The sequence below is a fragment of the Oncorhynchus gorbuscha genome, linkage group LG03 (genome assembly GCF_021184085.1).
Source record: "Oncorhynchus gorbuscha isolate QuinsamMale2020 ecotype Even-year linkage group LG03, OgorEven_v1.0, whole genome shotgun sequence".
NCBI classification, from domain to species: Eukaryota; Metazoa; Chordata; class Actinopteri; order Salmoniformes; family Salmonidae; genus Oncorhynchus; species Oncorhynchus gorbuscha.
The window spans coordinates 75,413,848-75,429,615 of NC_060175.1; the positions used below are offsets into that span (position 1 = coordinate 75,413,848).

The following is a 15,768-nucleotide window of genomic DNA, read 5'->3' on the forward strand; positions in this document are numbered from 1 at the left end:
GCAACATTAGTTTGCTTGAAGATACACGGTGTAAGGGCTGCACTTCTCAAATGATCTATGCTGTAAAGATGACATAATATTTTCCACCCTGGACAGGTTAGAGCGCACGCATGAACGCACGCATGAATACATGCATGAACACACACACACACACACACACACACACACACACACACACACACACACACACACACACACACACACACACACACACACACACACACACACACACACACACACACACACACACACACACACACACACACACACACACACACACACACACACACACACACACACACACAATCGCAATCCAGAGTCTCCCGGCAAAGATAAGGCATCAAAGAAGCAGGCAGATTTACAAGACACCACAGACGGCCTTTAAAAAATACTGCTGTTCAAATGTTTATGCAACATCATCTATGTCAGACACATGGGGGTGGAAAACACTGCCTCTCAGTGCAGAACTGGACACTCTGGAGATGAATTGATACCTATGAATCTATGAGACAGTTTGTTTTCTCTAGAAGAACTTTCATGGGGAAGTATGTTTATATCAGTTCTGGTTAGTCTGGACTCAGGAGTTGTCAGGTGCGATTCGGACATCTTAAGCATTAAACTTCACCGAGGCTTACGCTGACACGGTAAGTCATTCAAAGGTGATTTCAATCCGGAACTGAACACCCTGTTTAAGAACAATGTTAGAAAACAAATCTGATTGGCCAATATAGACGAAAGGTGTGGGATGTTGGGACAAATCCTGTACAGTATATATATATATATATATATGAACAACATAAACCAGATATTACCCAGACTCCAGTTCTCCAGTACCCAGTGGGTATTTTGACCTTTCTGATTGGGGTGAATGCAGTCTGCCTTCCACCCAGAGTGAAGGCTCTCCTCTCCTCTGAGTGTGTTGATCTACTGATAAGGTGGTTGGACACAGACATGACGTGGGTGTGAAACACAAAGGACAGAGAAGGCGGTGCTCTGTTACTGTACGTCTGTCTGTCTGTCTGTCTTTCTTTCTTTTGGATCTGTGCCCATGTGTACCCACAGAGAGTAGCCCAGAAAACCACTGCCTTTTACTGTACCTTTCACCTCCTATTCTACCATCTATTCTCTCTTACATGTTGGCAATTCCTTGAAACAAACACAGGGGGGTGCTGGAGAATAATTGAACAAACCTTTCTCATGACATCAGCAAAAAGGGCTAATGCCAAAACCCACAGCCCATGGGTGCTGAAAACAACTCACTATCACTATATTCATTTACTAGCACATATTTTAATTTGCAAGATACTGCTAAGCCATGTGTAAGGTACTGGTGTCACAGAAGAAACCATAGATGTGGAACCTGATATATTGTCTGTGGGAGGGACTCGCGAGCCTGTGTCTGTAGTGTGTGACCCCACTGTACTGATCCAGGTCACGGCTCCTCTCCTCAGCTGAGCCAGAAATACACCATGACAAAGCTGAGCTACACGTCCCGTCCAAGGCCACCCAGCACGATGAATAAACCTGGGACGTCAAACAACCGGGGAGCATGGATTTATTCCTCCTAACACAGCACAGAGAGAGAGAGAGACAGAGAGATAGAGAGAGAGATAGAGAGAGAGAGAGAGAGAGAGAGAGAGAGAGAGAGAGAGAGAGAGAGAGAGAGAGAGAGAGAGAGAGAGAGAGAGAGAGAGAGAGAGAGAGAGAATATTAGAGAAATACATGAATAAAGTAAACGTGGGTGAGTGTAGTTTGTGAACACATTAAACGTCCAATGTCCAGGAAAGTCCAGGCGATTTGGAAACTATCGTCACAGCATTAGAAATCTTTTGAGTTGTTCCTGTCTGGCCTTTCCACTAAGTAGCTGTATAGCCGTGCTTGTGTAGGAGCTTCAGATATCTCCTTGAGGCCTGATCGTAGTGTTTACCTATGCCGAAGTGGGCCAGTCACACTCTCATCTCCGGTACCACTTCACAAGCATTAACACACTGGAGTGGCCTCTATTAACTAGGAGAGACACGCCCTACAGTACAGATACACGCACACAGACAAGCACGTATAGAGTATATGTGTATATGCGTGTCCATGCACACACACATAAACACGTATACACACACACACATGCACCAACACAAACACACACACTGTGCTGGGGAGATTCAAGGGTTTTGTCAAGGTCATGCTAGCAGCAGTGAGGAACAACAATGCTAGTGGCTTTACGTAATGTAGATGCACATTTGAGTTCTGTCTCCAAGATCACATCATGTGAACCCTATGCTGCAGTAGTCAAGAGGTGCAGCTTGGCATATTTCTATGCCTGTTGATTTGTTTAGTTGTTTGTCTGATGCTGACGGTGAGTGTGTTCAGGGGACTTCCTGTCAGTGCCATTCTGTTTCCTGTGTCTTCCCCCCACCCCAACAGGACACCCTGGCTTCCCCTCAGAGTGAGGCTGTTCCTGAGCTGATAAAAGGTGCACTGCCTCACTCTCGTTCTGTGTGTGTGTGTGTGTGTGTGTGTGTGTGTGTGTGTGTGTGTGTGTGTGTGTGTGTGTGTGTGTGTGTGTGTGTGTGTGTGTGTGTGTGTGTGTGTGTGTGTGTGTGTGTGTGTGTGTGTGTGTGTGTGTGTGTGTGTGTGTGTGTGTGTGTGTGTGTGTGTGTGTGTGTGTGTGCTTGTGGGAAGAAAAACTCTATATCATGAGGTTACTATATATGAGAAAGCCACTCAGCAGAAACACACATTATCAGTTGAGATACAAGAACATCCACTCCAGTGTCCATAATCACATTTATGTGACTGACAAGCAGGCTGAAGTCACACAATGTGAAAATAACCATCAGATAAACAGCTGGGAAGTGGGTTATCAGTAACAGCTACCAGTGGCCATCTAACTGTAATAGAGAACTTAATTGATAACAGCCAGGCTGATCATAAATCAGTCAGGGATTGGACAGGCTGGCTGACTCAAGGTATGAGCATGCATTGATGATCAAATGGTTCTGCCTAGTGGAGTAAAAATGCCCCCCCCCCCACGTACGCTGTTGTTTCTCAATAAATGACATCCCTCCCCCTCCCCACCCAACAACACACACACACACACACACACACACACACACACACACACACACACACACACACACACACACACACACACACACACACACACACACACACACACACACACACACACACACACACACACACACACACACACACACACACACACACACACACACACACACACAAAGGCTAAATGAATGAGCAGTGAACATGTGCAATGACCAAATACATCTTCGTTGCCAGTAATAGAGATAGAAAAGGAGAGGGTCTTGGGGTTGACAGCAGGACTCAGGCTTGCATCTATCAGGTTTCTCAGTATAAGGGCAGAGAGTAAAGAGTAAAGGATCGCTTGGAGGAGGCCACAATTGAACAGATGTGGGAAAAAACTGTCCAAACACAGAGATTACGTTATAGCAGCTATCTAACATCCGTACACTGCTAAAATATATGATACAGATTTCAAATAAAGTCTCCCCAAAACTGCCCTCATAACTAGAGCCTGTATTTTTGGTCTTTCTTTCTATCACTCTGTGACTTTATGTAAATCAATACTAGAGGAATTTCCAAATAAATAATTACCCCTCTCCTCTCTCCCTGCCTCCTGTTCAACTTTTTCTTCTTCAAACATGCTCTCTTCCTAACTCTCATCATGGTGTTGCGAAAGTGTATACAGATACGGGGGAGGAGAGGAGTGAGAGAGCATGGTATACCCCTCCTTCAGACTATGGGCTCACACTGAGAGATATTTGCCTGATTTACATCATTTTTGAAGGCCAAGGCCCCTATCTCCCCTTCCATGATTCCTGCCTGAATGGGCACAGGATAACACACACACCCTCTTACTTTAGTCTCTGACTCTCCTTCATACGCTTTCCATACCTAGAGTAGAGATATATACAGTATGCAGTGGTTTCTAACTCTTGTCATCAGTGCTTTAAACCTTCATAACTGAAAAGATAACTTCCTCTCCACCCTCTCAGGGCTGGCCGCCCCAGTCTCTGCATACTCTTGGATTGTATCCTACCTACCTATACCAAGTGATGTGGAGAGGATCTGTGTCTGCACCACGTACTCCCACTACTGGTGTACGCCAGGGATGGGTTCTAGGCCCTCTCCTCTTCTCTCCATGCACCAAGTCACTCGGCTCCGTCACATCTTCACGTGGTCTCTCCTATCATTGCTATGCGAACACTGAACTACTTTTCTCCTTCCCCCCTTCTGACACCCAGGTGGCGACATGCATCTCTGTGTGCCCGGCAGATATCTCAGCTTGGATGTCGACCCACCACCTAAAACTCAAACTTAACAAGATAGAGCTGCTCTTCCTTCCGGGAAAGGCCTTCCCACTCCAAGACTTCTCCGTCACAGTTGACAACTCCATGGCGTCCCCCTCCCAGAGTGAAAAGGACCTTGGAGTAACCCTGGACAACACCATGTCATTCTCTGCAAACATTAAAGCAGTGACTCGCTTCTGCAGGTTCATACTCTACAATATCCGTAGAGTACGACCTTACCTCACATTGAAAACGGTTCAGGTCCTAATCCAGGCACGTCCTACAACTCACTGTTGGCTGGGCTGCCCACCTGGTTTTCAACCTTCCAAAATTCTCCCATCACCCACTTCTCCACACACTTCACTGGCTTCCAGTCAAAGCTTGCATCCACTACAAGGCCATGGTACTTGCCAATGGAGCAGCAATAGGAACTGCCCCCTCCTACCTTCAGGCTCTGCTCAAACACTACACCCCAACCAAAGTACACCTTTCTACCAACTCCGGTCTCTTGGCCCTCTGGTCACTTGACCTCTGGTCTTTTGAGCTTTTCTCTGTCCTTGCGCCATATGGTGGTAACAGCAACCCCCCCCCCCCCCCCCCCGTGCAACCGTTGCTGACAGGTGTATAAAATCGAGCAAACAGCCATAGACAAACAGGGGCAGTAGAATGGCCCATACCGAAGAAGTCAGTCAGTTCGTAAAATGTTTGCCCTGGTAGAGCTTACCCGGTCAGGAGCAACAACAGCTCAGACGTGGATAGGTACGTCACACAAGCTCACAAAACAGGACCGCCGAGTGCTGAAGCGCGTGGTGCATTGAAATCTTCGGTTGCAACACTCACTACAGAGCTCCAAACTGCATCTGGAAGCAACTTCAGTACAGGAACTGTTCGTCCCGGACCTTCATGAAATGTGTTTCCATGGCCGATAAGCCGCACACAAGCCTAAGATCACCATGCGCAATGCCAAGCGTGGTGGTGTAAAGCTTTCCGCCATTGGACTCAGTGGAAACGCATTCTCTAAGTGTTGAATCAGGCTTCACCATCTGGCAATCCAACGGGCGGATCTGGGTTTGGCAGATGCCGTGAAGAACGCTACCTGCCCAAATGCATAGTGCCAACTTTAAAGTTTGGTGGAGGAGGAATAATGGTCTGCTATTCGGGATAGGCCCCGTAGTTCTACTGAAGGGAAATCTTAACGCTATACCATACAATGACATTCTAGATGATTCTGTGCTTCCAACTTTGTGGCAAGAGTGTGGGGAAGGCTCTTTCCTGTTTCAGCATGAAATAGCTTGTCGAGATCGGTGTGGAAGAACTTTACTGGCCTGCATAGAGCCCTGACCTCAACCCCATTGAGCCAGAGAAAGCCAAGAGTGTGCACAACTGTCATAAAGGAAAAGGTTGGCTACTTTGAAGAATCTCACATATAAAATACATTTAACACTTTTTTGGTAACTACTGTATATGGTATATGGTCAATATACCACGGTTAAGGGCAGTGTCCAGACACTCTGCGTTGCGTCGCACATAAGAACAGCCCTTAGTTGTGGTATATTGGCCATATATCAAATCAAATCAAATCAAATCAGATTTTATTTGTCACATACACATGGTTAGCAGATGTTAATGCGAGTGTAGCGAAATGCTTGTGCTTCTAGTTCCGACAATGCAGTGATAACCAACAAGTAATCTAACTAACAATTCCAAAACTACTGTCTTATACACAGTGTAAGGGGATAAAGAATATGTACATAAGGATATATGAATGAGTGATGGTACAGAGCAGCATACAGTAGATGGTATCGAGTACAGTATATACATATGAGATGAGTATGTAGACAAAGTAAACAAAGTGGCATAGTTAAAGTGGCTAGTGATACATGTATTACATAAGGATGCAGTCGATGATATAGAGTACAGTATATACTTATGCATATGAGATGAATAATGTAGGGTAAGTAACATTATATAAGGTAGCATTGTTTAAAGTGGCTAGTGATATATTTACATCATTTCCCATCAATTCCCATTATTAAAGTGGCTGGAGTTGGGTCAGTGTCAATGACAGTGTGTTGGCAGCAGCCACTCAATGTTAGTGGTGGCTGTTTAACAGTCTGATGGCCTTGAGATAGAAGCTGTTTTTCAGTCTCTCGGTCCCAGCTTTGATGCACCCGTACTGACCTCGCCTTCTGGATGATAGCGGGGTGAACAGGCAGTGGCTCGGGTGGTTGATGTCCTTGATGATCTTTTTCGCTTTCCTGTAACATCGGGTGGTGTAGGTGTCCTGGAGGGCAGGTAGTTTGCCCCGGTGATGCGTTGTGAGACCTCACTACCCTCTGGAGAGCCTTACGGTTGAGGGCGGAGCAGTTGCCGTACCAGGCGGTGATACAGCCCGCCAGGATGCTCTCGATTGTGCATCTGTAGAAGGTTGTGAGTGCTTTTGGTGACAAGCCGAATTTCTTCAGCCTCCTGAGGTTGAAGAGGCGCTGCTGCGCCTTCTTCACGAAGCTGTCAGTGTGAGTGGACCAATTCAGTTTGTCTGTGATGTGTATGCCGAGGAACTTAAAACTTGCTACCCTCTCCACTACTGTTCCATCGATGTGGATAGGGGGGTGTTCCCTCTGCTGTTTCCTGAAGTCCACACTCATCTCCTTAGTTTTGTTGACGTTGAGTGTGAGGTTATTTTCCTGACACCACACTCCGAGGGCCCTCACCTCCTCCCTGTAGGCCGTCTCGTCGTTGTTGGTAATCAAGCCTACCACTGTTGTGTCGTCCGCAAACTTGATGATTGAGTTGGAGGCGTGCGTGGCCACGCAGTCGTGGGTGAACAGGGAGTACAGGAGAGGGCTCAGAACGCACCCTTGTGGGGCCCCCGTGTTGAGGATCAGCGGGGAGGAGATGTTGTTGCCTACCCTCACCACCTGGGGGTGGCCCGTCAGGAAGTCCAGTACCCAGTTGCACAGGGCAGGGTCGAGACCCAGGGTCTCAAGCTTGATGACGAGCTTGGAGGGTACTATGGTGTTGAATGCCGAGCTGTAGTCGATGAACAGCATTCTCACATAGGTATTCCTCTTGTCCAGGTGGGTTAGGGCAGTGTGCAGTGTGGTTGAGATTGCATCGTCTGTGGACCTATTTGGGCGGTAAGCAAATTGGAGTGGGTCTAGGGTGTCAGGTAGGGTGGAGGTGATATGGTCCTTGACTAGTCTCTCAAAGCACTTCATGATGACGGAAGTGAGTGCTACGGGGCGGTAGTCGTTTAGCTCAGTTACCTTAGCTTTCTTGGGAACAGGAACAATGGTGGCCCTCTTGAAGCATGTGGGAACAGCAGACTGGTATAGGGATTGATTGAATATGTCCGTAAACACACCGGCCAGCTGGTCTGCGCATGCTCTGAGGGCGCGGCTGGGGATGCCGTCTGGGCCTGCAGCCTTGCGAGGGTTAACACACCCCCCCGTGCCTTAATGCTTAAATATACACTGAGTAAACAAAACATTAGGAACACCCTCCTAATATTGAGTTGCACCCCTTTTGCCCTCAGAACAGCCTCAATTCGTTGGGGCATGGACTCTACAAGGCGACAAAAGCATTCAACAGTGATGCTGGCGCACGTTGACTCCAATGCTTCCCCCAGTTGTGTCAAGTTGGCTTGATGTCCTTTGGGTGGTGGACCATTGTTGATACACACGCGAAACTGTTGAGCAAGAAAACCCAGCTGCGTTGCAGTTCTTGACACAGTCAAACCGATGTCCCTGGCACCTACTACCGTACCCTGTTCAAAGGCACTTAAATAAATATTTGTCTTGCCCATTCAACCTCTGAGTGGCACACATACACAATCCATGTCTCAATTGTCTCAATGAGTAAAAATCCTTCTTTAATCCTTCATCTACACTGATTGAAGTGGATTTAAAATGTGTCATCAATAAAGGATCATAGCTTTCACCTGGATTCACCTGGTCAGTCTATGTCATGTTTTGTTCACTCAGTGTATATACGCAGTGAAGGCAAAGAACATTGATGGTTCTATCCCTAACCCTGGCCTAGAGTGTGTAACCTGTGCTGTTACAAACCTCAATTCTAGCATAATGTGTTTAATATATGCATACTCTCTTTGATAAAAAACAGGGTTCTATATAGAACCTTTTAGTCAATTCAACATTTTACTGCCATTCTGATTCAAAAACCAACAGCCATTCCAGCATGGCAAAGCAAGAGGACGGTGGTTGAACCGACTTGCAAGTAGCTAACCAATGAGCACATTATTTTTCAATGTATTAAGGTAGGCAAAGTTGACTATTTAATAAAAATGTGTGAAGCTAAAGTAATATGATCAACTATAGGCTAGATAAATAAAGTTGAAAGGTTTTTATATTTTGAGCAGTTTTGTAAGCTAGCGAGTTAGCTAGCTAATTTAGGTAGCTAAACAGAAAAAGCTAGCCAACTAACTCTTTCAAATAAACATGATTTTATTATGGGATATGCCAAATAGAGAGCTACAGACACAGCCTGACTTATATTTCAGTGTTTCAGTGCGGAGTCAATTGGAAGGGACTATGTTTTTTGAAGCCCTTAGAAAACGGTTGCTGACTGAGAGTAGGTATGTATAAAGTATTTACAAGAAATGATGTTTAATAAGTCTTCAATAGCCTAGTTAATCATTATATGACTTTTAACACACTATGTTTTGTTCAATCTGCCAGTAACCCAGAACTGTCAGAGGCAGAGAATCTCTGTTCTTCTACATCATAATAATAATATGTATGCATAGAATGTTGTCTTCATTTTGGGAGATTCATTTATGCTTATTTCTGAAGATGAACTAATGTTTTTGCTCCCCTTTCTTATTCTCTGGAACTACTACCGGGCAGTAGGTAGCCCAGCAGTAAGGAGTTGTGGCAGGAGCTAGACCTGTGGCTGAAGGTGGCCAGTTTGAATCCCGGGCCGGGAGCTGATTCTTTTTTGTTGTTGCAGGATTGATCTGACAACTAGAGGGCTGGGGTTATTAATATTAATAACATTCCACAGTGAGGCCACTAGAGGGAGATTTGGTCATTTGACTGCTGCTTGAGGGGGCGGTCTGCTGTTTGGGGGGGGGGGGGGGGGGGTAGTGTAACTAATGGACAAGGTTGTATTGTATTTTATTGTATTGTATAGAAGTCAGCCAGAGCTGATGTGGGCCAACATTCAAACAATGTTTGCATATAATGACAATAAATTCAAAAAGCTATGCTGGTATTCTTTTTTCCATTACTTAATTGTTTATTAAATTATATTCTTAGCTTAAAATATTACTATTTAATGGTAGTGGCCATAATTTATGCAGGGTTCTATATGGAACCATTTTGGTTCAGTGATGAAGAACCTCTAGGGTTCTGACCAAAGAACCCAATTCAAGGGTTCTATATAGAACTTTTAGGGGTTCCATGTATGAAGCAAGTGATAGAACCCTTGTTGGTTCTAAAAGGAACCTTGTTTTCTAAGTATCATGACACAAGGCGAGACCCAGATGCAGACACAGGAGGCAGATGGTTGGAGTCTTACAATGTTTATTAATCCAAAAGGGTAAGGCAAGAGAATGGTTGTGGACAGGCAAAAGGTTCAAACCCAGTTCAAAAGGTAACAAGGGCAGGCAGAAACAAAGTCAGGATGATCAGGTAGGCGGGAAAGTAGTCCAGAGTCAGGCAGGGGTCAAAACCGGGAGGACTATCAAAAAGAGAATAGAAAAAGGAGTACGGTAAAAACACATTGGTTGACTTGACTAACATACAAGATGAACTGGCACAGAGAGACAGGAAACAGGGTTAAATACACTGGGGGAAATAAGCGACACCTGGAGGGGGTGGAGACAATCATAAGGACAGGTGAAACAGATCAGGGCGTGACATTGAGTGCATGATACCTACTAATGGTATAGTTACTTTAGAAATAAACTAAAGTCGAAGGTTGGTTGGGGTGGATAGCTGGGCATAATCCATGACCTAGCAATCCAAAGGTCGGTTGTTTGAGTTGCGTTGGGGACACTAGCATTTTAGCTATTCCTTTCCCTAACCCTTATTCTGAACATAACCCAATTCACGTAACCTTTTACATAAATTCACCTTACCTTAATCGTTTTAGTTCTAACCTTTTACGTAAATTATTCTAACCTTTGTTGTTAGTTCCCCAAACTGCCAACATAAATGATCCCCTTAATTCTCCTTTGTTGTTACTGTGCAACAAGCAACCTTGTCTCAGAGGAATACGTAGAATACTAGGCTATTCATCGTCCAAGACATATGATAAGTAACGTCATCCAATTCGCTATTCTATTCCCAATGTAACCTAATTTAACGTAATATATCATACTATAGTAAATGGAGTGTTACAGATTTACGTACTGAGTAATGCAAATTCCGCTGAGATCACGTTGCAAACAAGGCTACAACTTAGTGGACTACCTCTTTCAAGTATACACACAAATAGGTATGCAGAGATCAAGTGAGAGATCATAAAAGTTCATTAATACAGAGAAATGTGGTTGACTGCCTCTCAGCAATCAGCAGCTCACCCAGTTATGGCCCCATCTGCTGTCAGCAAGGCCATTCGTCCTGAGAGGAGCCAATGAGCGATAGCCCCAGCTCTGAGCTTGGAGAGTGACATTGAGGGAGATGCTCCAAATAGCTCTGTAGTGTTTATGGGCTCCTGTCTGGCTGATAGAAAGCAGAACCCCGATAGGAAAAAAAGCAATTAGGCAATTACACCATGCGGGCCTATTAGGAGGGCTGGATCACAGTGTTTTCTTAGCCTCTTTATGGGCCGATAAGGTACAGGCTGAAAAATTATAAAATGGAGAGTGCAGATCACATCCAGAGGAGTCTGAGAAGAGGGATGGGGATGTGGGAGATTCTTGGAAGAGGGTTAGGGCCGTGGAGGGGCTTTTTAAAGGAGGGTCTCTTAAGAGGAGGAATGATGCTCTGACAACTTTGTTCAACTTTGAACTCAATCCAGGAAAATGTAATGATTGGAAATGAAATATTGTCACATTAATAGCTTTAAAGGTCCAATGCAGCCATTTAAAAATCAATATTAAGTCCTTTCTGGGTAACAATAACCATGTTTCCATCCACAGAGTAAAGTCCTACCGTATAAAAACTATACCTCTCTTATCCATAACAATCTCATCATGTGGACTAGCCAGGCCACCCGTGATACAAGTCAATATTCGACGTCCATGGAGAGCCGAAACTCCGCCCATGCAAACCTGCTGATTAGAAGGTCCTGTGTAAGTTGTACTTTCAATCAACTATCAGGAAATGACAATGATTTAAAAAATCACACTTTTCCAGTTTTAGTTTCATCAGCGGTTGTACAATGAGATTAAACACAGAGGAAACAGAACTGCACTGGGCCTTTACCTTTAAAACCATACCTGATGTTACTCCAAAGCAGATGTCACCTAGAACATCCCTCATTCTCAATATCGTCTTATATAGCATGTGGAAATACACACAACTCACTCACCATATCACTTCATACCAAACCATCCATCTTAAAGAAACTCTTGAGATTGAGGCTGGCCAAGCTGCCCACTTGAAACACTACGAGGTTAGCCTTCCTAAGCCTATAAACCTTTAGTAACATTCCACCACTGGATTTTTGATTTGATTATGTATTTATAGTGACGTTGGCCAGTTAGCTGCTCATCATTGGCCAATGTTTTCTTTCCATGTGTTATGTCCGGTTTTTGTCCTAACCGAGGACCCCATTGGAAATAAGGGTTTTCTAATCAGCAGGGTTTTGACACAGTCATCAAATCAATCAATTCCCCCAAAATTATGCTAGTTGTTAGTCCTGGTGGTGGTTTCATGGTAGGGTTTGAGTTGATAGTACATTTCTCTGGACTGGTCTGCTGAGTCAGAGGATCAAAGTTCTACGGCTATGGAGACTTGTCTCTCAGAATGGACCAGTGGACCCGCCACCTACCATAAATCTAACCAGAATGAGGAGCTGGACACCTGGGTGGTCTCCCTCTCTCCCTCTCTTCTCTCCTTCGCCTTTCTCCCTCTACCATTCCTTTCACATCGCCATACCTCTCCACAAAGCATGCTCTATTATACAAACCCTGATAAAAAGCCATAAACAGTATTCTGTCTTTCTCTCTTTAGCGCACTCGTTTTCTGCCTCTCCTTTCTTTTTCGGGGCCAGTTCTCCCCTCCCTTCTATTGAGACTCTGAGGTCCTCTAAATCCATTTCAAAACTAATAAACAATTGTCAAGTGAGAGAAAAAGCAGAGAGAGCACTTTAAAAGCACATCAAAGACCAGGGAGAAGAGCCATGAGGATGGGAAACATGGACGTCTAGCGAGCACACACACACACACACACACACACACACACACACACACACACACACACACACACACACACACACACACACACACACACACACACACACACACACACACACACACACACACACACACACACACACACACACACACACACACACACACACACACACACACACTCACTGACACACATACACACACGCAACAACAACAACAACATGGTCAGATACAAGTCACTATGGGTAATTGTCATTACAGTTCTTTTATCGCTTTGGTGCTATTTTCACAAGTAAGTGGTGAATTTTCAAAACTCTTGGTACAAAACTCCAAGCTGGTAACACTTGTAACGCGGCCAGTCTTAATTCAAAACCTTTCATTTTGTTTGAAGACATCTTTCACCACATAAGTACATTGGTTTAATCACCAAAACGGAACATAATGGTATCTTCTCAATGTAGTTATTTTAACACCCAGTTAATCCAATAGCAGAAAAATGAAGGTAATGTTACAAACTTGCCCTTTGAATGTAGTGTGCTCCAGTACTGTAAATTACAGAACATTACACTGTTGTCCCATTAGGCAATACACTTGCACTACCCATTACATTGATTGGACATCACATTTGTGATCAAAGGTGTGATCACTGAAGACATCTTTCACAATGTAATCCAATGAAAGAAAAGGAAGAAACCATGTTTATTTAGCAGGCACTAGTTTGCATCAAGCCTGTGTTGAGCATTTGGCCACAGGTTCCCATCAACATCGCAGTAAATATGCTCATTGTTCACGCACCTGGGGGAAAACCTTTTTGTAAGACGAATCCAAACCTGACATAGGTCTGGACTGAAATCATTGCCTCATCCATGGCGTGAAGGAGGGTGGTACGCTCACGGGGATGACAATCATACATCTTCCACATGTGTTGTAATTGTGTATTGTATTTTACAGCATTGTACTCTACTTACCTAGTGTAGTGGTCCTGTACATAGCTCGGTTCATAAGAGCATGGCACTAGCAACGCCAGAGGTATGGGTTCGATTCCCACTGGGGTCACATACCAAAATGTGTTGACTGTTGTCACTTTGGATAAAAGTGTCATATATTACAGCACTGTACTGGCCAATGACATTTTATTAAAGCAGTGTGATTGCACCAATGTGATAACAAAAAACTGTATGACAATTTACCTTCTCTGTCAGTTGAAGGGCAATGTAGACAATGAGAGACAGAAAGATGCCACTCTGTCGCTGCTTTAAAACCTCCCTCCCTCTAATTCCCTCCCTCCCTCTAATTTCCTCCTTCCCTCTAATTCCCTCCCTCTAGCTCCCTCCGACCTCCCTCCCTCTAACTCCCTCCGACCTCCCTCCCTCTAACTCCCTCCGACCTCCCTCCCTCCCTCTCCGTCCGTCACTGCCATAGTCTGGATGCTGTAGAGGAGCCAGGCTGGCTGAGACTAGGGGAGCCAGCCCTCCGTGGGGGCGGGGAGAGATAAGTTTACTTCACAGTCCATGACATAAATCACATCAAGACATGACGCTGGGACACTGAGCAGGACTACTGATAAAACTAGCAGGGGGAGAGCGAGAGAGAGACAGACAGAGAGACAGAGAGAGAGAGAGAGAGAGAGAGAGAGAGAGAGAGAGAGAGAGAGAGAGAGAGAGAGAGAGAGAGAGAGAGAGAGAGAGAGAGAGAGAGAGAGAGAGAGAGAAAGAGAAAGAGAAAGAGAAAGAGAAAGAGAGAGAGAGAGAGAGAGAGAGAGAGAGAGAGAGAGAGAGAGAGAGAGAGAGAGAGAGAGAGAGAGAGAGAGAGAGAGAGAGAGAGAGAGAGAGAGAGAGCGAGAGAGAGAGAGAGACAGGGATAGAGAGAGAGAGAGAGAGAGAGAGAGAGAGAGAGAGAGAGAGAGAGAGAGAGAGAGAGAGAGAGAGAGAGAGAGAGAGAGAGAGAGAGAGAGAGAGAGAGAGAGAGAGAGGAAGAGAGAGAGAGAGAGAGAGAGAGAGAGAGAGAGAGAGAGAGAGAGAGAGAGAGAGAGAGAGAGAGAGAGAGAGAGAGAAAGAGAGAGAAAGCGACCTTTCAGATTGCTTTCATTTCCAAAGCCCAACACCAAAAATGTTACAATGTACAGCCAGGGCCCTAATGAGTCCATAGGACTACAGGGAGAGGGGAATATCCAGAGACTGAGTAGGTGTCATTGTTTAAAGCAGCTGTCTGCTTCTGTTTCTCACTATTGTAGAAAAGAGGGATGTGATGATCTTGTTATTGTAGGCCAACTTGAATGACCTCATAGTCTTGAAGATAAATGGTAAGTCTATGTGGTGTTGCCTGTAGGACCCTATAGACTTTCATTCATAATCATTTAGACAACTTTGATTCGCCTTCTATAACTTTTGATAACTGCCCCTTTAATTACAAGGGGAGAAAATAGTGTGACAAAGTCATATGTCAGTCATCATCAAAACCTTTTGAATGATTCATATCTCAAATATGTTGGCACAGAAATAAGCCTCCTCTACCTTGTCCTAGTTATTAAACCGGGGATCGTATGACGATTTTGACCTGGTACCGTCTGTCATCCTTGGTTACCACATCAACGCGGTAAAAGAATGGGAGCTTATAAATAGTTTGACGGCCTTACATTTCTCCCGCTGTCTTAAATGAACTGTTTACCCAAGAGGCTGATTCGTTACAAAAACGAAACGTCCGTTTGTATACAGAAATGCCCACGGCCTGTATATACAGCATATCACCAAGACACGCTAACATAACACCTCACCAAGAATACCACGGGTTGTGCGCCCATCTATTAGGCGTTGAGGAAGGTCAAGAGAGTGTGCGACAAGAGCGGTAAGAGCGGTAAGTAGAGAATCATTCAAGGGAATAACGACTTGCAGGTGGAAATAGAACCAATCTCGCGCAGAATGTTTGCACACATGCAAAAACACACGCACCCACACGCACACACATTCACAGTCTTACATTGGTACACAGTCCGTCCTCGGTCTTATCGGTGAGCAGTGAGATTGAGCTTGATCTCAGTATGGAAAAACTTGCAGCGGACATTAAAGCAAATAGGAATGAGTGTGCTTTCCTGGCCAGACTTTCAGTCTTTGCTGC

The 15,768-nt window shown here is 44.8% G+C and overlaps 1 long non-coding RNA gene across 2 annotated transcripts; it reads right to left on the reverse strand.

The window, feature by feature from the left end:
- Positions 1-9,896: 9,896 nt before the first annotated feature.
- LOC124021884 lies at positions 9,897-13,923 on the reverse strand. Of its 2 annotated transcripts, none has more exons than XR_006836324.1 (4): positions 13,845-13,923; positions 13,623-13,737; positions 10,879-11,016; positions 9,897-10,034 (listed from the first exon to the last, which is right to left on the reverse strand). It is a non-coding gene; the product is annotated as an uncharacterized LOC124021884 (long non-coding RNA). The 2 variants fall into 2 exon arrangements; XR_006836325.1 differs by having other exon boundaries at positions 10,879-11,020.
- Between the last annotated feature and the right edge of the window lie 1,845 nt (positions 13,924-15,768).